The sequence below is a fragment of the Acinonyx jubatus genome, chromosome A1 (assembly GCF_027475565.1).
Source record: "Acinonyx jubatus isolate Ajub_Pintada_27869175 chromosome A1, VMU_Ajub_asm_v1.0, whole genome shotgun sequence".
Lineage (NCBI taxonomy): Eukaryota > Metazoa > Chordata > Mammalia > Carnivora > Felidae > Acinonyx > Acinonyx jubatus.
Window position 1 is genome coordinate 141,476,925 of NC_069380.1, and position 25,457 is coordinate 141,502,381.

Here is a 25,457-nt window from a genome sequence, read left to right on the forward strand (position 1 = left end):
GGTCTGTTCATTTGGATGCCCCACGCATATCTCAAATATAACATGTCCAGAATGGTGCCCTTGACCCCCATCTCGTCGAAACTTGAGCCCAACCTTTCCCAGGTTGCCCATCTTCCACACTTCATCCAGTTCTGCAATTAGGAAACTGCAAATTCTCCTTGCTGTCTTTCTTACCCTCACCCTCCACATCCAATTCTCCAACAAGTCCTATGAAGCCTAGCTCCAAATTATATCTGACCTCCCTCCATTGCTTTCTCTGTCCCTTACCACCCTCATCTGTCATCACTCTCTGTCCAGACCACCTTCATCTCTCAACTAAACTACTCCACTGGCCTCCTAACTGATCCTTCCATTGCCACTCTTGTCACCTTCCAATATTCTCCACCCATAAAGTGGTTAGATCACATCTCTCTCCACAGAGACCTCCAATTACTTTCTACTGCACTTAGAATAAAATTGCAAGTCTTCCTATGGACTGCCAACGAGGCTGGCTGTGATTTGACCCTTCCTACCAGCCCCATGGCTTGCTGAGTTCTAGCCACATGAATAATCTGTTTCTTATCTTAGGCCCTAGGCAAACTGTCCTCTTCCTAGAATTGTTCCCTCTCTCTTTTAGTATGACCAACTTATCTGTCTCCTCAGAGTACATATGTTGAAGGCCTAACCCTCAGAAGGTGGAGATAGGGTATTTACAGCAGTAGTCAAGTTAAAGTGGGCCCCAGTCCACTAGGGTATCTGTGTAAGTGGGGAAATTTATGAACATGCATAGGGGGACGATGATGTGGAGAGACATCACAGGAAAGATGGCCATGTACAAGGCGAGGAGAGAGGCCTGGACAGATCCTTCCCTCACAGTCCTCAGAATGAACTACCCCTGCTGACACCTTGATTTTGGACTTCTAACATCTAAAGACCACAGGTGAGACAATACATTTCTCTTGGTTAAGACACCCTGTCTGTGGTACTTTAATACAGCAGTCCTAGGAAATGAATACATCATCCTTCTGGTTTCCATGTACATATCATCTCATGAGGATGTCCCATCCATCCTTGAGTAGGTCCCCCCTTATCCTCTGTCACAGTTCTGCTAACCAGGTAATCTACAGATTCTCCCTACATTTGCTAGCACCCGTGCAGTTAGAAGAGCTACATAACTGGTCCTGTCTGTCCAATGAAATGAAAGAAGCAGTAATAAGCATCACTTTCAGCCTGAAGCAGTGAAGAGTCCATAAACATTGCTCTAATATTTCTCTTTTCTAGTGACAAACAGGGCTCATGCACTACCAGACAATGGAGCCTCCTTTTCAGATTGTGAAGAAGACAAGGGTGGCCTCTGTCACTGCTTCCTTTCACCACCCTATCAGGGGAACTAACATTGCAGTCGGGCAAGAAAAAGAAAAGGTGAAGGATCAGAAAGAAAATGACAGTGTTGGGCACATTTATGGTTATGTATGTAGAAAATCAAAAAAATATCTATTAAGAGTTTTAGTAAGAATTACTTGATAAGATTTAGTATTTGGGTATCAACAATTTCTATATACTGGTATCAGGTAAAAATTAAACTTGTAACAGCTATCACTGTTTAAAAACTGATAAGGAAAAGAAGACAATGTGGTAGAAACCTGGGCATGAAGCTTGAGTGGGCAGTGAATTCATAGAAGAGATTCAAAAGGTGAGCACACAAAAAAGGCTACGTCACAAGTAATAAGGAGAACACTAAGATACCATTACACCCTCAAGAATGGTTAAAATGCAAAAGACTGAATTTCAAGTGTTCTCAAGAATTTAGAAAACTTTCAGGGGGCACTTGGGTGGCTCAGTTGGTTAAGCGTTCGACTTCGGCTCAGGTCACGATCTCATAGCTTGTGAGTTCAAGCCCCACGTCGGTCTCTGTGCTGATAGCTCAGAGCCTGGAGCCTGCTTCGGATTCTTTGTCTCCCTCTCTCTCTCTGCCCCTAACCTACTCACATCCTGTCTCTGTCTCTCTCAAAAATAAATAAACATTAAATAAAATTAAAAAAAAAAAAAGAATTTAGAAAACTTTCATACATTACTAGCAGTGGTTTAAATGGTACAACCATTTGGGAAGACTACTAGGCATCCTCTACAAAAACATCCTCTATGTTCGCCCTGTGACCCGGCTGATATATGCACACACTTCAGTCAGGAGACACACATGAGAGTGCTCACAGCAGCATTCTCCATAGTAGCCAACAACCCAAATAACCCAAATGTCCACCAGCTAATGAGTAGCCAAATTGTGGGAGAGTCCTAAATGTCGTCCAGCCAAGTACAGTCAAGTACCATAGTGCGATAAAAATGAACGTAGCTACACAGACCAGTTTGGATGAATCTCACGGACATAAAGTTGAACAACAGAAGCCAAAAAGAATAATGTGTGATTCTAATCATATCAAGATTAAAAAAAAAAAAAACAGGCAAAAATACAGTGTGTGTGCTATTTAGGTAGTATAACTGTAAAAAAAAATAAGCAAAGAGATGATTGTCATAAAAATTATGATAATGGTCATGTTTGTGGGCAAGGAGAGCTTCTTTGGGGCTGTGAAGCTTCTATTTCTTGACCAGGGTGGGGGGAGGTGGTGTCTCTCTTTCCAACAATTCAGTCAGCTGTACATTTATGTTAATGTATTTTTCTGAGTATTACATTTCACAATAAAAAAGATTTTTAAAAAACCTTAATATAGAATTCTTTTATTAGAATTCTAGAAATTGCTTCTAGAATTCAGTTGCCAAAAACTTTTCTCTGCAAAATAATTTGCATGCTTGCTCTACAAAACAATGAGAACCATATAATCTAACATTTCACTTTTGTTTTCATTAGTTGCCAGGAAATCAGAACTAATTTTGTGCTCCAATGGGGGGAAAAAGAAACTCATCTCAAACTTCTGGTCTACACAGTTCTCTGTTCCTTTTAATTCGCTGTGTGTGTGTGTGGATGTGTGTGTGTGTGGAGAGAGAGAGGGAGAGACAGGAACTCCTCTGTGTTTTAATATCATGAGTTTCCTTTGAAGTAGGTGGACAGGTCTTTAACAAGTTCGTGACATACAAAGATGTTGCAACTTGGCATATGGCACAGTGGTCAACAGCTGCGACTCAGGACACCTAGTTGAGCTGTGTGGATTTGGGCAGATTACTTCTCCATGCTTCAATCTGTTCATCTGTAAAATGGAGACCGTAATATCTACTTCATTCGGTGGCTACATGGATTAAATAGAAGAGTGCCTTGCACATACGTAAATGTTAGCTATATACTCCTGAAAATAGGATACCAAAATTTCCCACAAAGAACCTCAAAGATTTGAGGAATCTAGCAGCAAGAACATCTGAGATTAGAAGTAGATTGCTCCTGGACAATCTGAAAGGCAGCAATAATCCTGTATGTTTCCTTCTTTAAGGGAACGTAATTTCATTCACATGTCACAAAAGGAATATTACGCAAGAGGCAACATTTTATATTAACAGTAAAACAAAAACAAAAACAAACCCTTACCTTCATGCTTTACTTTTTGTAGAGCAAATTGGGTGTCACTGAAAAATGCAGAATTTCTATTTTCTGATGTTCTGTGGGAATACAATCCTAAAGAATCAAAACATCCAAAAATATAAAGAATGACAAAGAACTTCTGGTTAAATATGATGGACTGAAACATGCTTTTACTGACACTCCTTCCTAAATCCCTACCATGACAGTGAAGCAATCAAGAAGGGCAAAAGAGAAAATTAGGGACAAGAAAGGTCAGTGTCTGCAAGAAGCAGGGTGAGTAATGACTCAGCCGGGGAGGGAGCTGCCGGAGAGGCTGCGGGGAGTACTGGCAAGTGTTCGGAGAGCTGAGGGGCCTGGCGTGTGGAGATACCGCCTCCCCTGCAAGGTGGGGATGAAGGAGGAGTCTGCAAAGGAGAGCCGCGAAACGTCTCAAACAGGCGCGACAGATTCCCCCCCCCCAGCCCCCCATTTCTCCCGCCTCCTGTCCAGCCAAGAACCTAGAGGTTCATTGTCTGGAATAAACAAGTCAGAGAGGGTCTGGAATCTAAGCGCAAGTACAAGAGGAGGGCAAGGGTGACCCCGAACGCCGGAGGATTAAGTTACAATCTACCTTCAGAACCAGGCGGCCCCTGGCTGCTTTCTCCTGCCTGGTTCGGAGATGGGCCTCAGCTGGCCATCTATAGCCCCCAGAGGCATCTGAAGATCCCTCTCTAGAGGAACTAAAAGGCTGCAGAGAAAAGACCACCCCATGTTGATATCTGTATGTGGGGATGGGAGGAGGGTCACCAGATGACAAAGCTGGCCTCCGACCGGTCAATGTCCCCCCAAAGCCACCAGCCAGCCTGCTCCACCCCACATCCCTCACCCCAGCGCCCCAGGGTTTCACTGTAGAATGTGAACACACTGCTTAGAATTGGAGACACAGTTTCAGAACATCTCCACACAATGGAGAGAGACCAAAACAAACTAAGGAAAGTAACTCTTGGAAAATAGACAATTCAGAGACTAGGGGGAAAAAGTTACTTCTATCGGGAAAAGGTGAAATACTACACCCATGAAATAAGAATGTGTTGCAATAAAAAGGAATATTCTGAGAACAACGAACGACACAAACAAAAACCGTGACAGGTGATATGACAAATTCAATGCAAGGTTTAAAAGCTAGAGGCCAGGAACTCGTTGAGCCAAACAAACAGCCAAAGAGATGAACAACAGAAAACATAGTTAGGGTTAATTCAGCTAATCCAATATCTGACTGACGTTGGGGAGTAGAAAAAAGCAGAGAGGAGAAAATTATTTAAAAAACAGTACAAGAGGGGAGGCTGGGTGGCTCAGTTGGTTAAACATCCGACCCTTGATTTCAGCTCAGGTCATGATCTCACGGTACTTGAGTTTGAGTTCCGCGTTGGGCTCTGCGCTGGCAGCTTGGAGCCTGGAGCCTGCTTCAGATTCTGTGTCTCCCTCTCTCTCTCTGCTCCTCCCCCGTTCATGCTCTGTCTCTCTCTGTCTCAAAAATAAATAAACATTTAAAAAAAAAAAAGAAAAAGAAAAGAAAAGAAGAGAAAAAAACACGAGGGGCACCTCGGTTGAGCATCTGACTTCAGCTCAGGTGATGATCTCACAGTTCATGGGTTCAAGCCGCTGTCAGGCTTTGCACTGACAGTGCAGGGCCTGCTTCAGACCCTGTCTCTCTCTCTCTCTCTCTCTCTCTTTCTCTCTCTCTCTCTCTCTCTCCCTCTCTCTCTCTCTGCCTGTCTTCTGCTCATGCTTTCTCTCTGTCTCAAAATAAATAACCATGAAAAAAAAATAGTCTTTTAAAAATGAAAAATAGTACAAGAAACTTACTCTTCTTGCTACAATCAGTTGGATTTTCTTTCATGTACAAGAGAAGGATGCTTAGCTGGTCCTGTGAGGAGCGTGCCAGTAAGAAGAGGCAGAAATGCCCCCCGGTGTGGCAAGCTGGAGGTTCCTGGTTAGCTTGGAGAGAGCGATTTTGGTGGAGCAGGAAAGGCAGAAGCCACAATGGAGGAATCTGAAGAGCAAGTGCAAAGTTAGGAAGGGGAGCTAATTCACGAAGACACCATTTTTTTCAGAGTTTTTCAGTGAAAAAGAAGAAATCAACTGATAGGTCTGAGGATTAAAGGTAAACTTTACAGTAAGAGACACGACAGTGTACTTGTATGCTAATTAAAAAAAAAAAAACAGTACGAGAGGGGCACATGGGTGGCTCATTCAGTTGAGCATCAGACTCGTGATTTCGGCTCGGGTCGTGATCTCACAGTTAGTAGGATCAAGCCCCACATCGGGCTCTGTGCTGACAACATGGAGCTTGCTTGGGATTCTCTCTCTGCCTCTCTGCCTCTCTCTCGCACTCAAAATTAATAAAGTTAAAAAAATAGTAAAAATTAAGATGCTTTGAAATAGCTGTCCTATCCCTGGTTCTTAGGTAAGTAAAAGACCACATTTATAATTAATAAAGAGAAAATGGAGGAGAAAATAAATTAGCCAGTTCAGGTGCCCCAAATACCTGTGGCCCCAATGATGGTAATGATTTCAAATCACAGGATTAGAGGAGGTGAAGTGAAAAGTACCCACCTCAATTCTCCATGGTTGTTATCTAACGCACATGAAAAAAGCCAGAGATCTATTCTGGTCATTAATGGATTTTCTAGAAGAAGTTTCAGTTCTTCTCCCACAGAGTCTTCCGTGATTTCTTGTATCACTAGTACACTTATCTGATTAGTCCACATTTAAGGTCAGAAACTTTCATCATCTGCTTGCTCAACATGTCACTTTGTCTGTCATTCAGCAAGATTTACCACACGCTGATGGTATGTCCTTGTGGGTATACAGGTATCCTCAACGTGAGGGGGTAGAGATAGGTTGCAAAGACGACCAAGTCTCTGCCCTCACAGTGCTCAGTGGTGGGAGGTGTTGGGCACCAGTGTGACTTGTCCACGCTGCCCATCATGTCTGACACACAAAAGGTTTTCGCTGCAGCCACAACACAGCGTGACCACCAGGGCAAGACAAAGTGGCACAGAAAACAGTCTCTCTGGGAAGGGCGGGTCTCACCACTGCCGACACCTCTAGGAGGTGCTATTGTGTGGCAATCTGGGAGTCCCCAGGTGGAAGCAGGGCGTGTGGATGCTTCTTCTTCAGCTTAGGGGGTGGGGGAGCTTCTCTCTAACAACCCGAAGTCTTCTTCCTGAAGTGTCCACCCTAATCATTCTGCCAAATTCTGCAACTTCTATTCTGGGGAATCTGCATAAAGAACAAAACATGTCACCAGTACAGCAAGCAATGCAAATGTCCAAGACCACTGGTAACTACACCGCTGTCATCTCTGCGCACCCCCCCCCCCCCCCCCCCCGCCAAGCCAACACCAGCATTGAGGGTGCTGCTGGGATACCGCTGGGAAAGAGCGGCATGATCCCCAAGGAACCCTCAGCCGCCTGTACCCCAGCTCCTGCCCAGGCACCGATGGGCCAGATGCGAGAGGAGAGGGTTGAGGACATGGAGACCTGGGCCTGCCAAACTCTAGTTTAAAACTAGAGCCGTGTGGGACTGTTAGTGGAGCTTCCAGAAAGGTCTCATTTACTTTCTGGCAGTGGCTACTTCACTGGAAGAATCAGATTCAACTTCAAGAATCCGCCATGATGAATGTTCTCTCTGTTTAAAATATCTGCTATTTCAATAGCCATCAAGGAAAAATATATGAAGAGTGAAAAGAGCAATAATGACCAAGAGGCATTTCCCAATCACAAAGATTGTTCCTATCCCAGAAATACTTTTATTTTACTTTCATAAATGCAAATAAGAACGGAAATTTAACACGGTCGCTTCCACCATGGAACAGGCTTTTGTAATTGCTGCCAAGTTCTACGATAATCATAAATGCCTCTCATTCATTCCCAAGCTGAGGTCTGATCCTTATGTTTCCTCATAGGAGGTCAGAACTCTCTGCTGCCTTTCTTCCAGCTAGAATCCAACCATTTTGCAACTTTCATTCTTTTTTTTTTTTTAATTTTTTTTTAATGTTTATTTATTTTTGAGACAGAGAGAGACAGAGCATGAATGGGGGAGGGGCAGAGAGAGGGAGACACAGAATCGGAAGCAGGCTCCAGGCTCCGAGCTGTGAGCACAGAGCCCGACGTGGGGCTCGAACTCACGGACCGCGAGATCGTGACCTGAGCCGAAGTCGGCCGCTTAACCGACTAAGCCACCCAGGTGCCCCAGCAACTTTCATTCTTAAAAAAAGTACCGCACACTGAAGTCGATCTTGGGTTTCGGACCTAGTTTTTGACAGCCAGGGATCTTGGGCTGCAATTTCTCAGCAGGTCAGAGCCAACATAAGGAAGCAGAGAGACCTGGGAAGACAGTAATTGATAGTCCTGCCCTGGCTGTGTGAGCCTATGCCAGTCACTAACCTTCTCTGGACTTCCGTTTCCTCCTTTGGGATGTTGGCCAGGACGATCTCTCAAGTTCTTTCTAACATCCTGTGATTTCTCACATCCTGTGATTCTGTAAGTGGAGCCAACTAAAATAGGTCGCTCCAGGTGGCCTATAAAGGAAGAATGTGGCCTACAGCTTTCTAGTTTCAAAAAAGTGGAACGGAATCTCCCCAGGTGGACACATACCACCTCAGGCGGAGGGAAGGAAAATCAGTATTAAGAAGCCTGACATGCTAAAAAGACAGGAGACCTGGCCTTTGTTTGCTGAGCCAGCTGGCTCTCAGGAATCTGCACGAGGCTGGAGAAAGAGCAGGCTGGCTCATCCAGCCCAGGGCCCTGCTAAGTCCTCAAGGCAGTCCTTTGTCTGAGGCTTACCGGAAACCAGAAGGTAAAATTTTTGCACGACAAATTCATATGCGCTGCCCAGAAATTAAAGGGCTTTCCGGAATGTTTAAGACTATTAACCCTTTTGTGATGTCATAGCCCCACAAAACTTCTCCGTTGCCCAGTAAGTATTCTCTTCAAGCCTCAGATTGAACAGTCAAGAGCTTACAAAAATTTTTCCTCAGTACCCTCGAGAAATGGTTTACATATAAGTTCTGTCCGTTTAAAGTGTGCAATTTGATGAATGTTGGCAGTTGTAGATACCCATGAAACTACCATCCTAGTCACAGCACAGAACATTTCGTTCACCACCAAAAGAGCCCTTGTCTTCTGCAGTCCACAGGCAGCAAGTGAAATGCTTTTTGTCACTATAATAGTTTGCATTCTCTAGAATTTTACATAAATGGATTCATACAGCCTGTATCCTTGTGTCTGGCTTCTTTCATTCAGTAGAATGAGATTCATTCATGTTGCATGTATTAGTAGTTTGTTCCTTTTTATTGCGAAATAGTAGTATATTGTATGGATACACTACATTTTGTTTATTCATTCATCTGTTAATGGGCATTTAGGTTGTTTCCAGTTTGGGGCTATTGTGAGTAAATATTCATGCGTAAGTTCAGCGAAGGAAACCATCAACAAAATGAAAAGATAACATACTGAATGGGAGAAAATATTTGCAAATGACATATCTGATAAAGAATTAACATCCAAAATATATAAAGAACTTACACAACTCAACACTAACCCCCCTGCCCCAAATAATTCAATTTAAAATGGGCAAAGGACCTGAACACACATTTTTCTAAAGAAGATATACAGATGGCCAACAGACACATGAAAAACATGTCCAACATCAGTACTTATCAAGGAAATACAAACGAAAACTCTAATATGTTATCACTTCACACTTTCAGAATGGCTAAAATCAAAAACACAAGAAACAAGTGTTGGCAAGAAAGAGGAGGAAAAGGAACCCCTGTGCACTGTTGGTGGGAATGTAAGTTGGTGCAGCCACTGTGGAAGACGGTATGGAGGTTCCTCAAGAAATTAAAAATGGAAATACCCATGATCCAGTAATTCCACTGAGGTATTTACCCAAAGACTACAATAACACTAATCTGAAAAGATATATGCACCCTATCATTGCAACATTTACTATATCCAAGACATGGAAGCAACCCAAGTGTCCACCAATAGATGAATGGGTAAAGATATAGCACACATACATACACACACACACATACACACACACACACTCATTCACATACACGCAATAGAATATTATGCAACCATAACAAAGGATGAGATCTTGCCATTTGAGACAACATGGACGGACCTCAGGGGTATTATACTAAATGAAATAAATCAAAGAAAAATACCGTATGATTTCACTTATATATGGACTCTAAAACACAAATGAACAAAAAGCAGAAACAAACCCATAAAAACAGAGAATAAACTGAGTGGTAGCCAGAAGGTGAGGGTGAGGGATGAAGAAAATGGATGAAGGCAAGTGGGAGATACAGGCTTCCAGCTATGAAGTAAGTCACGAGAGCAAATGGCACAGCATAGGGAATATAGTCGATGATACTGTATTGGCGTGGTGACAGATGCTGGATACACTTGGGGTGAGCACAGCACTGACGTACAGACTTGTTGAATCATTGTTGTACAACTGAAAGTAATGTAGTTGTGTTAACTGTACTTCAATAAAAAAGTGAATAGATAATATTAACATAAAGATTCATGTGTAAGTCTTTGGATATGTTTTTATTTCTCTGGAGTCAATAGCTAGAAGAAAGACTAGAATATAAGTGTATGTTTAAGGAAAGTTCACAAAATTTTGAGACAACAATAAGTGATTGCCAAGTGCCCCTTAGCCCTCAGATGAGAGAAACTTCCCAGTTTCTTTAAAGGCATTGGTTCTTAACTCAGTCCTTCTCTTAATGTATTGAATATTCTAGAGATGGAAGAGGTTGGAACAGGTCATAGATCCTATCCCTCATTTGCAGAGGAGGACCTTGAGGCCTGAGGAGATAAAGGCGCCCACCAAAAACAGAGCTGCAAGGTAGGGTAAAGATTCTGGCAAGTCACAAGTGTCAAGAACACTACAGGGCAAACAGAAGAACACAGGGTTCTTCACGGAAGGAAATGTCGAGAAGAGCTGCACAGCTGGGAGCTGGCTCACAATGTTAGGCTTGTGGACTGTCAGTTAGAAATGATCTATGGGGTGCCTGGGTGGCTCAGTTGGTTTAAGTATCTGACTTTGGCTCAGATCATGACCTTACGGTTCGTGGGTTCGAGCCCTGTGTCAGGCTCTGTGCCAACAGCTTGGAGCCTGGAGCCTGCTTCATATTCTGTGTCTCCCTCTCTCTGCTCCTCTACAACTCATGTTCTCTCTCTTTCAAAAATAAATATTTTTAAAAATTTTTCAGAAATGACCTAGTCATCTACACTGGATGACATAGTTTCTCTACCTAGAATCTGGTGGGAAAAAATAGTGTTTAGCATAAGCTTCTGATAAAACCCCTCAAGTCCCTGGGACTTAACAGACATGTGCAGACACTCCCCCTGAGGCCAGCACTGCACATTTAAAGGGCTGGTCCTTCTGGAGGAGAAGCAAATCAGCACCTCTGTGGGTGCAATCTCACACCTTTACCAAATGCAAAGCTACCTGGCAGTTTTTCATTTTGATGAAACTTTGCTTGAATTCATTCAAGAAGAATCCAGTGTGGAAATACTTGTTCCCTTTCTCAGTCTTGTTTGCAATAAAACAATAGAATAGAATCATTAACTGACCACATCTCTTTCTTAATCCAAAACATACGCAAAACAAAATTCTAATTAAAATATCAATTCATGGGGGCACTTGGGGGGCTCAGTTCAGGGAGAATGCAACTCCCAATCTTGGGGTTATGAATTCAAGGTCCACACTGGATGTAGAGGTTACTTAAATCAATAAAATTTTAAAAAATCAATTCATGTTTGCTTTCCATTGTCAATATTATTATGCATGACTCTTTTTATCTATAGTACTCTTTAAAAATTTTTTAATTTTATGTTTTTAAATTTACATCCAAATTAGTTAGCATATAGTGCAACAATGATTTCAGGAATAGATTCCTTAGTGCCCCTTACCCATTTAGCCCATCCCCCCCACAATCCCTCCCATAACCCTGTTTGTTCTCCATGAGTCTCTTCTGTTCTGTCCCCCTCCCTGTTTTTATATTATTTTTGTTTCCCTTCCCTTATGTTCAGCTGTTTTGTCACTTAAAGTCCTCATATGAGTGAAGTCATATGATATTTGTCTTTCTCTAATTTCACTTAGCATAATACCCTCCAGTTCCATCCACGTAGTTGCAAATGGCAAGATTTCATTCTTTTTGATTGCCAAATAATACTCCATTATATATATATATATATATATATATATATATATATATATATATATATACACACACACATTATATATATACACATTATATATATACATGTGTATATATATACACATTATATATACACATTATATATACACATTATATATATATATATATATATATATATATATATATATACACACACACACACACACACACACACCACATTTTCTTTCTCCATTCATCCATCGATGGACATTTGGGTCTTTCCATACTTTGGCTATTGTTGATAGTGCTGCTATAAACATGGGGGTGCACGTGTCCCTTCGAAACAGTACACCTGTATGCCTTGGATAAATGCCTGGCAGTGCAATTGCTGGGTCATATGGGTCATAGGGTAGTTCTAGTTTTAGTTTTTTGTTTTTGTTTTTTTTCTATTTTTAGTTTTTTGAGGAATCTCCATGTTTTCCAGAGTGGCTGCACCAGCTTGCATTCCCATATGCACGACTCTTAGAAGGATATTTATCAGATCTTCTTTAGCAGTAACAGCAAAGCTTATTTTAGATGGGACACTACTGACACTAAGTGTTGCAATCAACACTGCAATCAGGTAAGTCAAAAAGTGTACTTAAAGGAAAAATGTTATTAGAAGGAACTCAAATAACCCAACGGCAAATAAAATTATTTTTATTTCTCTCAGAAAAAAAACTTTGAGAAGAGAATTTGTTATACAAAAAGAATATACTGGTCAAGTGTTTCTTGGTGTGACCATTTTTCACAAAGTGAAAAGAATTGGAATGGAATTTTAGGATCCTTTGTACCACATAATGAAGAGGAAGAAATAAAAGCTTATTGAAAATGTTATCTTTACCACATTTACAAATTTGTCAGTTTTCTCAAAGGAATCCCGGGCTACTCAGAGAAGACAAAAGCCCTCATCATTATTGCAGTGGGTTTTACAGCTTGAAGATTAAATTGAATTTCAGAAGTGGTTCTGTGGCTTCCCTATTTGTTCCATGCTGCTTGTCTTTAAGGAACCCAACATCTTGTGGCCCCAAAATCACACTGCCTGCTTTCGGCCTGCAACAAAAACTATCTCAGTATTGAGGTAGGGATGGAACCAAAATCTCCATTTTGAAATCTGTGGATTCTAGCAAGGCCGAGGTGGAAGGGAGTTCTTTACTGGAGAATGTATATGGGGAAGGCTAAGAAGGTTCTGTAGGTAGAGGAATGGGGGTATGTCATCAGCTTCATCTTTACTGACCCCTTCTTTATTTGATCCAATTCCAACAAACCTTGGGTCTCTTTCCAGACAGACAGGCACAGGAGGACTCCATATGGGGAGCACCAAGTACTATCATTACTGTCAGCACTTTGAACTTCCTGAACCCCAGGTTTTGGTTTTCTAAACCTTATCCTCGAGGTTCTTGAGTGCACATGAATTAGCCTACCTTGGCACAATGGCAGATTGTACTTTGAATGTAGTTCGGTCATTGCACACAACTTTCTTGTAGGTGTTTTCCCCATTATGCATGAAGTAGGCATCTTGGGAATCAAGACATTAGATGGGAGCTTTGCGTACGACAGAGATTCTTAGCCTTTTTTTTATTCACCCCCAAAATTATAGCACAGTCTCAGGACCAGGCAAAAATAAGCCAGGCAAAAGAAAGGAATGAATGAATCATGGTCAGCAATTCAGGAATTTTTCCAAGGACACTGCCCTACGACTCCAACAGGCCCCTGGCTCCAATCTTGTTACAGCCTCCTCAGGAAGCAGTCAACTCCGTGATTTCCATTATCTTTCTGTGTTTCATTGCTGAGGTTGGCCCAGAAAAATATGCCTCTTGGAGAAAAATAGGAGCCCACTGGAGTTCAAACTGGATTCCATCCTTTGTCAGTTATATGGTACCGGGTGACCCCTGGTTTCCTGGAGTCTCCGGGTGCTCATCCACTCATTTTTCTAGGGTTGTTGTAAGGACCCACTCTGGATCTTGTACATGCTGTGCCCAATACATGCTCTGTGGTTAATAAAAGTTCCTGTTCTCCTCCTCTGTAGCGCTTGCTCTTTCAAGTAGAATGAACTCAACCTAGAAACCAATTAAGACTAGAATTATAGGTTTGAGACATTTTGGCTTGACGAAAAAATCATCAGACAAAAGGACAGTTTGGACCTTTTCTTTTTGTTGGAACCTGAGCTAGAATTTAGCAGACATTGGCTGAACACCAAGGCTACATTAAGTCTTGCAATGAGTTTTATTTAAAGGACAGTTTCCTCCAACTTTCAAATCAGGTGGCTCAGGGCCATCTAAAGTGGGAGAATTAAAGCAATGGTGATTGGTAACTCCATTCTAACCTGGTAAATGTGGCTCTATGATTAGTTTTGACACCAGTTGAGGAAAAGAAAGATCACATGGTATGTGCTTCACTCTCTGAAGGAGGCTGTATCTGGCCCAGGGGGCAATCTCTGGCAGAGTCTTGGGGGAAATATTTGGTCTTAACCAAGTGCCATTCAATAGTTCACTCTTCACTTAGGAGGGATGTGTTGTATCTTCCTGGCTGGTGATGGTAAATGTAGATCCTGGCACCTTAAAAAGATCTGATAGTCCCAAAGATGTGGCAAGTGAAACCATGTCCAAGGTTATAAACCAAGCACAGTAGAGGGAAACACATTATTATTTATTTTTGAGTTCTTGCCCATGATACTTCAACAGAGCAAGAAGCTTGTTATCAGCTCTCACATGGGATTTGGAGAAGGAAAATTTTATACAAATGACTTTTAAGATGATTGGCCACATTTCTAAATAACACGGCCAAGATAGGTAAGCCGGGTTAAGAGATGAAAGAGGAAAGATGCCTGGTGTCACTTCACTGGGGTTACCTTGTTTCCTTAAATGACCTCTATCATCAAGCAATCAAATGTTTCATTTTTGCTACTGCCGTTGATAAACAGTTTGACTATGGGGTGTGCAGTGGGGGAAGTTTCTCTGAATTATTCATCAGAATGAATTTTGTAACTAAAATGAAGACCGTGGTTACTACCATAGACCAAAGGTCTCAAAGGTCAGCCTTAGAGATACAGGTCAAAAAAGAAACTGCAAAATTATGACATGTCCTTTATTTTTAAATTAGCTATTCTGTTTCTTGCAAACTCATAAAAGATTTGAGGTAGATTAGAAAAATATAGGTACTACCAGATAGTACAAGACCAAACGACCGATCAAAAACTAGGAACAGGAAAAAATAAAGAGGGTCCAAAAAGAAGAAAAAAAAGCCCCAAATTCTAAGAGAACTCCTAGCTGAGGAACACGACAGCAATTAAGCCTAAAACCTGGTTTTCAGCTTCCTAGTAGCCAGGGTGATACGGAAATGATGGATTTATGTAGTTTTCATTACCCAAAAATAAGAAACATAGGCTCCCCCCAAATTTGCTTCGTCTTATTCTCAGAAAACAAGTTGTGATGGAGATTTTTTCTTGAAAGGGGAACTGGGTTATACAGCCAAACATAAAAAAAAAAAAAAAAATCCCGGCAGCATATTGACGTAACGTACATGAACTTCAATCTCTCCTGCAGGAACACTAGGCAGGTAAGATTGCACTGTATCAACACAAATTAGGCTCCAGTAGTCAGAATCCCAGAATCCTCAAGCAACCAGAACACGGTCTCAAGTTGGAAAACGAGGCAGATAATTTCCTGGTCAATAAGGAGAGATGTCACAAAGAATTTTAGTTTAGGGGCACTGGGATGGCTCAGTCAGTTAAGTGTTCGACTTTAGCTCAGGTCATGATCTCGTGGTTCATGGATTCGAGCTCCATGTCAGGCTCTGTGCTGACAGCTTGGAGCCTGGAGCCTACTTTCAGGTGTCTCCCTCTCTCTCTCTGCCCCTCCCCCGCTCATGCTCTGTCTCTCTCTCAAAAATAAACGTTAAAAAAATTTTTTTTAGGGTCGCCTGGGTGGCTCAGTCGGTTAAGTGGCCGACTTTGGCTCAGGACATGATCTCGCAGCCCGTGAGTTCGAGCCCCGCGTCGGGCTCTGTGCTGACAGCTTGGAGCCTGGAGCCTGTTTCAGATTCTGTCTCCCTTTCTCTGACCCTCCCCCGTTCATGCTCTGTCTCTCTCTGTCTCAAAAAAAAATAAACGTTAAAAAAAAAAAAAATTAAAAAAAAAACTTTTTTTAAATAGTAGCCTTTACAAAAAAAGCAAACACATAAAATTTTAGTTTATAACCATGAACTCTTTTGGGGCTGGATCCCATTCACTATAAAATTAGATAGCTATCAATTTGATTACCTGGTGTCACCTGCTCGTTCTTCTCTAGGTTACTTGGACCTTTATTCACAGGGTTTACCTAATTCCATTTTCTCTCCATGCCCCTGTAAATGACAGGGCTTCCTATGGCTCTGGGCCTTTTTTTTTTTTTTTTTTTTTTTTTAAGACAAGAGAGACAGAACCCAAGTAGGCTCCATGCTGCCAGCTCAGAGCCCTACGCGGGGCTTGAACTCAAGAATCCTGAGATCATGACCTGAGCTGAAATCAACAGTCAGATGTTCCACCTACTGAGCCACCCAGGCACCCCTCTGGGCCTTTTTCACCATCTATTTGAGTTCATCTGCCTATGGCTTCATCATCAGCCTGTTTTCTGGTAACTTCCAAATTTATTTCTCTAGCCTCCATGCTGGAGAAGTACCTCCAACTCAACATGTCCAAAACAGAACTTATCTTTCTTCACACCAAATCTGGAAACCTAGAAATCCTCCCAACAGTTACCACGTCCTGCAAAATCTACTGGTAATGAGTACATGTTCACAGGCCATGAGCAGGATATGCAAATAATTTTGTTCTCAATTTTATTCTAAATGGTATTCTGCCCGGCAGCAGAGACATTGCTTTTGTCAACTCAAGATAAAATCAGCCAGTTAAGGTTTCCCTTCCTACCACTTCCTTCCTAGGGATGCAAGTGAGTTCCATAAAGTGTCAAAGTACTCAAGGGGCTAGGAAAGTGGCAGGTTCTGGTTCTCGATCCACTTCTATCGATGCTGGCATTTGTTTTGAGAGCCTTCTGCACCAGAATCCACGGAGATGTCCATCTGATCTTTGGTGCCAGATCCACACAGGTGACCCTTTCTCAGTTGCTTCTTCACGTGCTGAAATTGGGGCAGGGAGGCTTTTCAGGCACTTTCTTTGAGCTCCAACAAACTTGTTGGGGACTCTCTTAGTGGACACACCACATCATTTCTCCTCAGCAGCTGCTCCATCATCCTGGCCCAGGGGAATTCTTCTGTAGGCAAACCTGGAAACTGAGGCATGGGCCTCCAATCCTCCATCCTGTTGGGGGGTCATTTTTTTACCCTCCAACCTCTGATCTAAGGCTGGTGTGTTGAAGGGAAGGAGCAGTGTCCAGGGCCCCTTCTTAGGGGTACTTGCTACCTTCTCATTATCTTGTTCCCTTCAATTCCACTTCCCTGTCCCATAAGAACCTCATGTGAGTGCAGAAATTCAAAAGAAGAGAAATGACTGTCATTGGGGCACCGTGGTGGCTCAGTTAAGTGTCCGACTTTGGCTCAGGTCATGATCTCGTGGTTCCTGAGTTTGAGCCCCGTGTTGGGCTCTGTGCTGACAGCTTGGAGCTCGGAACCTGGAGCCTGCTTCGGATTCTGTGTCTCCCTCTCTCTCTCTGCCCTCCCCTGCTTGTGCTCTGTCTCTCTCAAAAATAAATAAACATTAAAAATTTTTTTTTTAAATAAGAAAGAAATGATTGTCATTACTGCAGTAACAACCCAATCCTGAGGGCCAGGGAATAGAAGGCATTTGTTTGCCTGAATTGGGGGGTGGAAGGAAGGGAAACGAAGCAATAAATGCCACAAAAACAGAAATTTAGAATTTCAAAATATCTTCCCATTAGATACCTCTTGAGTCTCTCTCATATTCAGTTCCTCTTCTGGCATCATTTCCAGTTTTTGTTTGCTCTTACCTGGATTGCCGCAATTAAAAAAAAAAAAAAAACAGTCATCCTGAATTCTCAATCTGGTCTTGCAGAACCTTTAGTCCATTTTCCCCAGCTTTATTGAAATATCTTTTACATATAACATTGTGTAAGTTTAAGGTGTGCAATGTGATGATTTGATATACGTATTTATTGTGAAATGATTACCACAATAAAGTTAACACCTCCTTCATCTCACGTAGTCTTAAATTTATTCTTGATACTGTGGCCAGAGTGATTTACTTTCTCTAAAATGTGAATCTAGTCATCATGTTACTTTCCTCATCCAAGGTTTCAGTGCCATCCACTCCCTTTAGGAGAAGTCAGAACTGCTGAGAACCCAAGACAAGGTTGCGGTCTGGAATGTGCCCACCTCATCTGCTCTGGATTCCTAGTTAAGCCGCTGATGGGTCCTCCAGGGTGTTAGGCTAAATTGGTGTGTGTGGCTCTTTGCGATGTGCCCTTTCCCCTAGGCTCCTCATACATCCAAAGATCCATCCGAATCTTTGTCAAAGTGGACATGTATTCATCTTTATCTCAGCTCAAATGCCACCCCCTCCGTGACAATGCCCAACTTCTCCTGTCTATTCACCAGAAGCTATGACTCCGTTCAGTCTTACTAGCTCATTGTACCTATCAATTAACATGTCTGCTTCCTCCGTCTTGAGGGTAAGGACTGTGAATTATCACCTTTCTGTTCCTTGTGCTTAGTACAGTGCCCTGTGGCACTGTAGGTATTCACAAAAAGTTTGAATCAACAGCCAACAGGCAGCATCTTCTGCAAAGCCACCATCAAGGTGACAAAAGGCTCTTGGCCTAAGAGGGAGGCATTGCCTGGAAATAACCAGTTTTTTTTTTTAATAATTTTTTTTTTTAATGTTTACTTATTTTTGAGAGAGACAGAGACAGGATGCCAGTGGGTTGGGCAGACGAGAGGGAGGCACAGAACCTGAAGCAGGCTCCAGGCTCTTCTGAGCTGTCGGCACAGAGCCTGACATGGGGCTCGAACTCATGAGCTGTGAGATCATGACCTGAGCCGAAGTCAGACGCTCAACCGACTGAGCCACCCAGGAGCCCCGTGGAAATACCAGTTTAAATATCTCTGTATTTCTCCTTTCCTTTTTAGTCCTGTCCCCTTCTTCTCTACTTTGAGGACTACAGAGCACAGCACCTTGCATTTTAAACTGCCCTATACACCCCTGATGGTCCTCCAGGCACCCCAGATGGGGACACTGTGTACAAGAGCTGGTGGACCAAGTCACTAAGCAAAGGTTAGTTTCTGTTAGGTGTCCCCTCTTTTCTAAGACAGTAAGCGTGTTTAGTCATTCCACACGTTTATCAAGTGACTGCTATGTTCTGAGCACGTTGCTAGGTGTTGCTTATAGTGTAATTTAGAAATAATTTTATCAAGACCAGTTAAGTCTTTTTTTTTTTTTTTTTGAGTTTTCGTTTTTAGGAAAATTTATTCACTTAAAGTTCATTTTGACTGGTGCTATAGAAGGAATTATGGGACATTTGGTAACTGAGCACTAACCAATCTTTAATACCCCTAATACTGTGCTTAATAAAGTAGCCTCCAGGTCAAGAACAAGAGGGTAGCATGAAAAAGGAAAGAAAAAAAATGGAAATGCTTAAACTGTAATATATCCATAAAATGGAACACTCTGAAGAAGTTAAAAACCATATGTACTTGGATGGAGCTTCCAAAGAGATTAAAAAAACCCCAGCAAATTATAGAGCAAGATGCACTGTAATAGAATTTATGTGCCTCCTACCCCCCAAACAGATATTTCTATAAGCACATAAATATTATATATAAAGGCATATAAATATGCTAAAAGGACATAATTTCTAGGGAAGGAATTGACAGATCAAGGGTGATTTTTGTTTTACTCTTATTAAGAATGTTACATCCGTTCTTTTTCTTTTTCTACTGTACTATTAAAAATGTTTGCAAAACGAAAGCATATATGAATGAGTAGAATAATTAAAGTTTTTTTCTACAAAAGGAGAAAGCAGAGACATAAATATTCAGAGACATTATACCATTGTTAAACGGAAAATGAACGATTTTTCTCATTAAGTGACAGGTTGTTAAATACCAGGAATTGATAAACTTTTGTACCTGTCGTTTTAAAAAAGGTCTGCAGTTCATAGTTTGGGCGTGATGGAGTGGGATGGGTACAGGGTTAGCAGGTACAGGGCCTGTATTCTACTCCTTGGTGGCCTCTGGACTTGGCCAATCACTTAATGTTGCAGAATCTCAGGCTCTGTAAAATCTACAAAGTGGGGAGAACAGTAACATTTAGGTCATGACATTGTTGTGAAAATCTGTCGTTGACTGTTGTGAGATGGCCATGTGCCACAGACCATGAAGTTTTATGCTTTATACCTTGAAATATACCATGGGATTTCAATGCAGAGTATACTCTAAAATAAGCGTTCTGCTAAAGGGGACCAAGATTAATCAGTAAATAGAAAAATATGAACAAAAATGGTTTAAAAGTTAGAATTTATTTCACAATGCACAAATGATTTGCAAATCTTATGGATCACTTGGAGCCGTATGTGAAAAACAGTAGCTCCTCTTTTCTTCCTGGAATGTCTAACATGCTCATTTGTTGCCCAGGTAGTGCAAGCTGTGTCTAGTCAAGGAATTCAAGCTAATTTTAACTTAAACCAGAAATAAAAGTCAAACACCATACCACAGTCTGAAACCAAATACACAGAGTGTTGTTGTTGTCATTGTTTAAGATCGTGTCTACCGGAAATAATCTGTATACAGTTACTTACGAATCAGTATGAAAAAAAAGAATAAAGGTCATTTAAGATAACATAAGTATTAACTCTCTAAACTTCCCAAAGCAATGTAAACACAAAATCACCTGTTCCTAGTAATGAGTTAAGCATCCAAATAATACGTTAAACAAGATGCAGGAAATACATTTCAGCCCCTAGAACTTGACTTTGAGGAGAGGCAAGGGAGTCACAGAAAAATAAGCCAAGTTCTACTAGGAAAGTGTCTACCTCCTTTTATCTGTGGCCCTCTATCGCAACCACCTTTTGGAAACGACAGCTACATGGAAAACCAACACAATAACAGAAAAGGTGCTGCATGACATTTAATTTAATCAATAAGTCAGTAAGAAAGGTGAAATTATTTTCATAAACAACAAGCATTTGAGACTGGGTTTATGGAACAGTGACGTGAGCTTAGTAGACCCTATTTCTGTATTTGTTTCAGTTGCAAAGTATCAAAAAAGTCCTAATTCACACTAGGAAATGGAGTTATTTAATAACTCACCTTGAAATATAAAGATGCTCTTCAATGTATCGAGATGGCCTTACTGTGGCCTCTGCACAAAAACAGTTAACCTGGTACTGACGTCTGCTGGATTTCCATGTTTTAACATGTTATAAGCGACATATTTGAGTTGGTCAGTTTTTACTTTTTTTCAGTTAAAATATATTTAAAAGTTAAATGTTAACAAAGGGTTTCAACACAGTTTGAATATCAATGCCTTAAGACATGAGTTGCTTTGTTTTTGTGTGAAATCTGACTTTTTGAAACTCTCCTCTAGGCTTCCATGAGTCCCTACTCTTTGTGTATCCACTCACCCCTCCTGGCCATTGCTTGTCTCTTTCCCAAGCTTTTGTGCTGCACCTGCCCCGAAGTGACACTTCTATATTGTGTTCTCATTTCTCACGCCCTCAGTTACCATTACGTATGCTGACAGCTCCCAAGCATCGATCTCCAGTTCATATATTTCTTCTAAGCTCCATCCAGACTCACATCTCCATCTGGCTAGTCCATTGGCACCTTAAACTCAAAACAAAATTAACTCATCATTCATCTTGCTTTGTCTTGCCTCCTTGCCTCCACCCAAACTAAACCCCTCCACATCTTGAATTTACTCTCAGTAAATGAGGCTGGTCAACTCAAGAGATCTAGCAATCATCCTGCATTCTTTGCTTTTCCTTGCCATCTACATTAGGCAAGAAGTCCTACTGATTCTACCTCCTAAATGCCCTCTGAATCCATTCCATCTTCTCCATTTCCATTGTTACTGCCATACTGCAGCCTTTCATGAGAGAATGTTGGGATTTGCCTAACTGCCTAGACTTACAGAACATATATAAATGTTAAATATGTATATATATATGTATATATATACTTAATGTTTATTTGAGAGAGAGAACACACACACGAGTGGGGGAAGGGATAGAGAGGGAGAGAGAATCTCAAGCAGTCCCCAAGCTCTCAGCAGAGAGCCTGATGTGAGGCTCGATCTCACCAATGGTGAGATCATGACCTGAGCCAAAATCAAGAGTTGGACGCTTAACTGAGTGAACCACCCAGGTACCCTCAGAACATGTTTTTTATTACATCACTTCTTTACAAAAAAATCCTTCACTATCTCTGTATTACTTTCAGAATAAAACCCGAATCTTCCATATGACTTACAAAGACTTTACTGATCTACCCTTTGCCGCCTCCTCTACCACCATCTTGCTATATCTCCTTCCCTAACATCCTGTATTTCAGTTCACTAACCCATTCTAATTTTCTCAATGTCTCAATGCTTTCATCTCTCTGGGCCTTTGCACATGACATACTCTGAAATTCTCTGAAATTTTACCCCCCCTTCTTCAACCAGCTAGCTCCTACTCCTTCTTCAAGATTTAGTCGGGAATCTTCAGTCTTTTGGGAAAGATTTCACAACTCCTCTTCTCTCTGGGCTCCCTCATAATAGCGCTCTCCTTTTTGTTTTGTTTTTTAATGTTTATTTATTCTTGAGAGAGACACAGAGCATGAGTGGGGGAGGGGTAGAGACAGAGACATAATCTGAAGCAGGCTCCAGGCTCTGAGCTGTCAGCACAGACCCCGATGCAGGGCTTGAACTCACAAGCCGTGAGATCATGACCTGAGCTGAAGTCGGATGCTCAACCAACTGAGTCACTCAGGCGCCCCAATAGTGCTCTCCTTTATGATAGCACTTGCATACTGTGAAGTAACTGTCTGTATCCTACACTGGATTAGGAGACTCTCTCTCTGGTCTCTATTCCAAAATGGGGCATAGGACATAGTCTGTACTCAATAAATATTCTAGGTTAGAGAGTAAAAGGCCTAAGTGAGATATCGAGGGATCACTTATAGGTCTGTTAACAAACATTGACCCCACAGCTTGATTTCCAGTGAGATGGCATTTTACTCTGAGTCTTTGAAATTAACGCAACTGAAACCCAATCCTACCTCAAAGAGTTAAACGTAAAATTACCATATTGTCCAGCAATTCCATCCCTATACATACACCCAAATAAATGAAAGCAGGGACCCAAACAATTTGTAAATGAAGGTTCACTGAAGAATCATTCACAACAGCCAAAAGGTAGAAATGACCCAAGAGTCTATCAACAGATGAATGGAAACAAAATGTGGTATATCCATACAATGGGGTGAAATTCTGATATATGCCACAATATGGATAAACCTTGAAAAGTTTATGCTAAGTGAAATAAATAAGCCAGACACAAAAAAGACAAATATCATATGATTCCATCGGTATCACCTAAAATCTAGGCCATGAGATACTTCTGCAGCTGATCTAATGATGTGATCAACCTGGAGCGGCCTTGACTTCTGTGCAACCAGAATTGACCACAAAGTCACCTAACTACACTGACTGCAAAACCCACATCCTGCTGAACTAGTGTTTAGTCTTGGGGGATGAGTTTTACAGGTTTACAGCTTATTTCACTAAGGAACTTAAGAGACGAATGGTCCTCCCAAGGTCTTTATAGTTATAAATAGTTCCTACTTAAATTTTATTGACTGGAACTCTGCATAACAAGTGCACTGTCCTTGGATTATCTGAAGTTTTTAAGTTAAAAAAAATTGGAACTAAAACACACTGCATAAATATGATCTGCAAACAAAGTACCATTTGCAACCAAGTGATAGCAAGCACTGTAAACACCAACGGAGGCTGAAGGACAAAGTTCAAAAGGAGGAAATATAAAATATACAGTTAAGAAGTACCCTAGCAGATATTCTAGAAACAAGGCAGTCAAGCTAGAGGGAAAAATTGTACCAGAAACATGAACAAGATCTCCACCTTCTGACTGGTGTACTGGACGACCAGACTGATCTCTGTAGCAGCCCAGCAGGTGAAATCATCTGAGCCTCTTCCCTTTCTTTCCCTCATCCCCCTCGCAAAGGAACACCCCTGCAAGGGCCCCTATACATAGAAATGAAATGTCAAACAGTTAGTACAGTGTCCGTCACATGGCACAGATTCAACAAACACTCCTTTCTGTTCCACTTCACACTGAGGTTGTTGAGAAATCATTTACTTCAAGAGCACCTGCTTTCTGGCCATGTTTTATGAAACAGTCATTCCATTTAAGGTGTAACAATCAAATAAGTCCTACACACAAGTCATGTAGATAAGAACTTACTATATAGTTATAAAACATAGATAACAAGATAAAACCTTGACTTTTGGTGGAAAAAATACTCACAAAAGACATTTTCCTGTGGTACAGAAATGGGCTTAATTTTGCATCTATTAGGTACTCATTATCATCTTAATTTGGTGTTACTAGGAGAAAGCAGAGTACTATTTCTATCCCTGGGTAGATCTGATGCAAAAAGAATTAAAAAAAATTTTTTTTAATGTTTTATTTATTTTTAAGACAGAGAGAGACAAAGCATGAGTGGGGATGGGGCAGAGAGAGAGGGAGACACAGAATCTGAAGCAGGCTCCAGGCTCTGAGCTGTCAGCACAGAGCCCGACATGGGGCTCGAACTCACGAACTGTGAGATCATGACCTGGGCCGAAGTCGGACACTCAACCGACTGAGGCACCCGGGCGCCCCTGATGTGAAAAGAATTGGCAAAAGTTGGTCAGAATTCACAGAATGGTGAGTTCTGAATGAGAGGTGTCTTCTGTTAGGTTATAAATGCTGACAATACAAATGACAGGATCTTCTGAAAGCCCTTAAAATTCATTAAGGCAACCCCAACTTGTTTAGTGAAAAACGACAATGTCTCTGGCTAGCCTGACCTGCCTTAGATAGATAAAGACTGAGGGCAGCGCGCTCCCACTCTTTGCTGGCCCTGCTTTCTCAAAAAATATCCTCTCCTCCTCCAGATAAGCTCCTGCCACCTGCTGGAATGTGTTCTTTCATCCAAAGGATAGAAGGGACCTTAATGAGATCAGAGAATTGACCAGAAATAAACTGGGAGCTTGTGGCCTTTTCCCTATTCTAGTACAGATGCAATTTCTCTACCTGGGTCACCTGTTTTGGGTAAAAATAACTTCAAGTGTTTCTTTTCTATCTAGTGAAGCAGAAATCACTAGGCAGTGCAGTGCTGATTTGAGTTTTGAGGTTTTTTTCTTGGATAAAATTGTTAGCTATTTTACTAGGTAATATATGAACAACAAACCATTTCTTTAATTCAATAATGATGCTTACATTTCTGTGACATGTACATATCAATTTCCCATAAAGAAAAACTGTTGTCAAAATGTAAGGTCCAATTTTAGGTTGGAAAAAATGTATTTCACAATCTAAAGTAGGGTGAATGATTCACCTGCTTCCATTCTAAAATTATCCTTTTCTAGTAGTTTAAAAAATATTCTCTCATTTGAAAATTATCTTCTTAACCAATACTTACTATAGTACAGCATCCTACTTGAGAAAAAAAAATTTTTTAAACATGTCATTCTGAACTACTTCTTACCTGAAA

General features: G+C 41.3%; 1 long non-coding RNA gene across 2 annotated transcripts; it reads right to left on the reverse strand.

Moving 5' to 3' along the window:
• Positions 1-5,235: 5,235 nt before the first annotated feature.
• LOC113593663 (uncharacterized) lies at positions 5,236-24,161 on the reverse strand. 2 transcript variants are annotated; one of them, XR_008299310.1, is made up of 5 exons: positions 21,323-24,161; positions 19,830-19,983; positions 17,628-17,692; positions 6,101-6,769; positions 5,236-5,537 (listed from the first exon to the last, which is right to left on the reverse strand). It is a non-coding gene; the product is annotated as an uncharacterized LOC113593663 (long non-coding RNA). The 2 variants fall into 2 exon arrangements; XR_003413951.2 differs by having other exon boundaries at positions 19,830-24,161.
• Between the last annotated feature and the right edge of the window lie 1,296 nt (positions 24,162-25,457).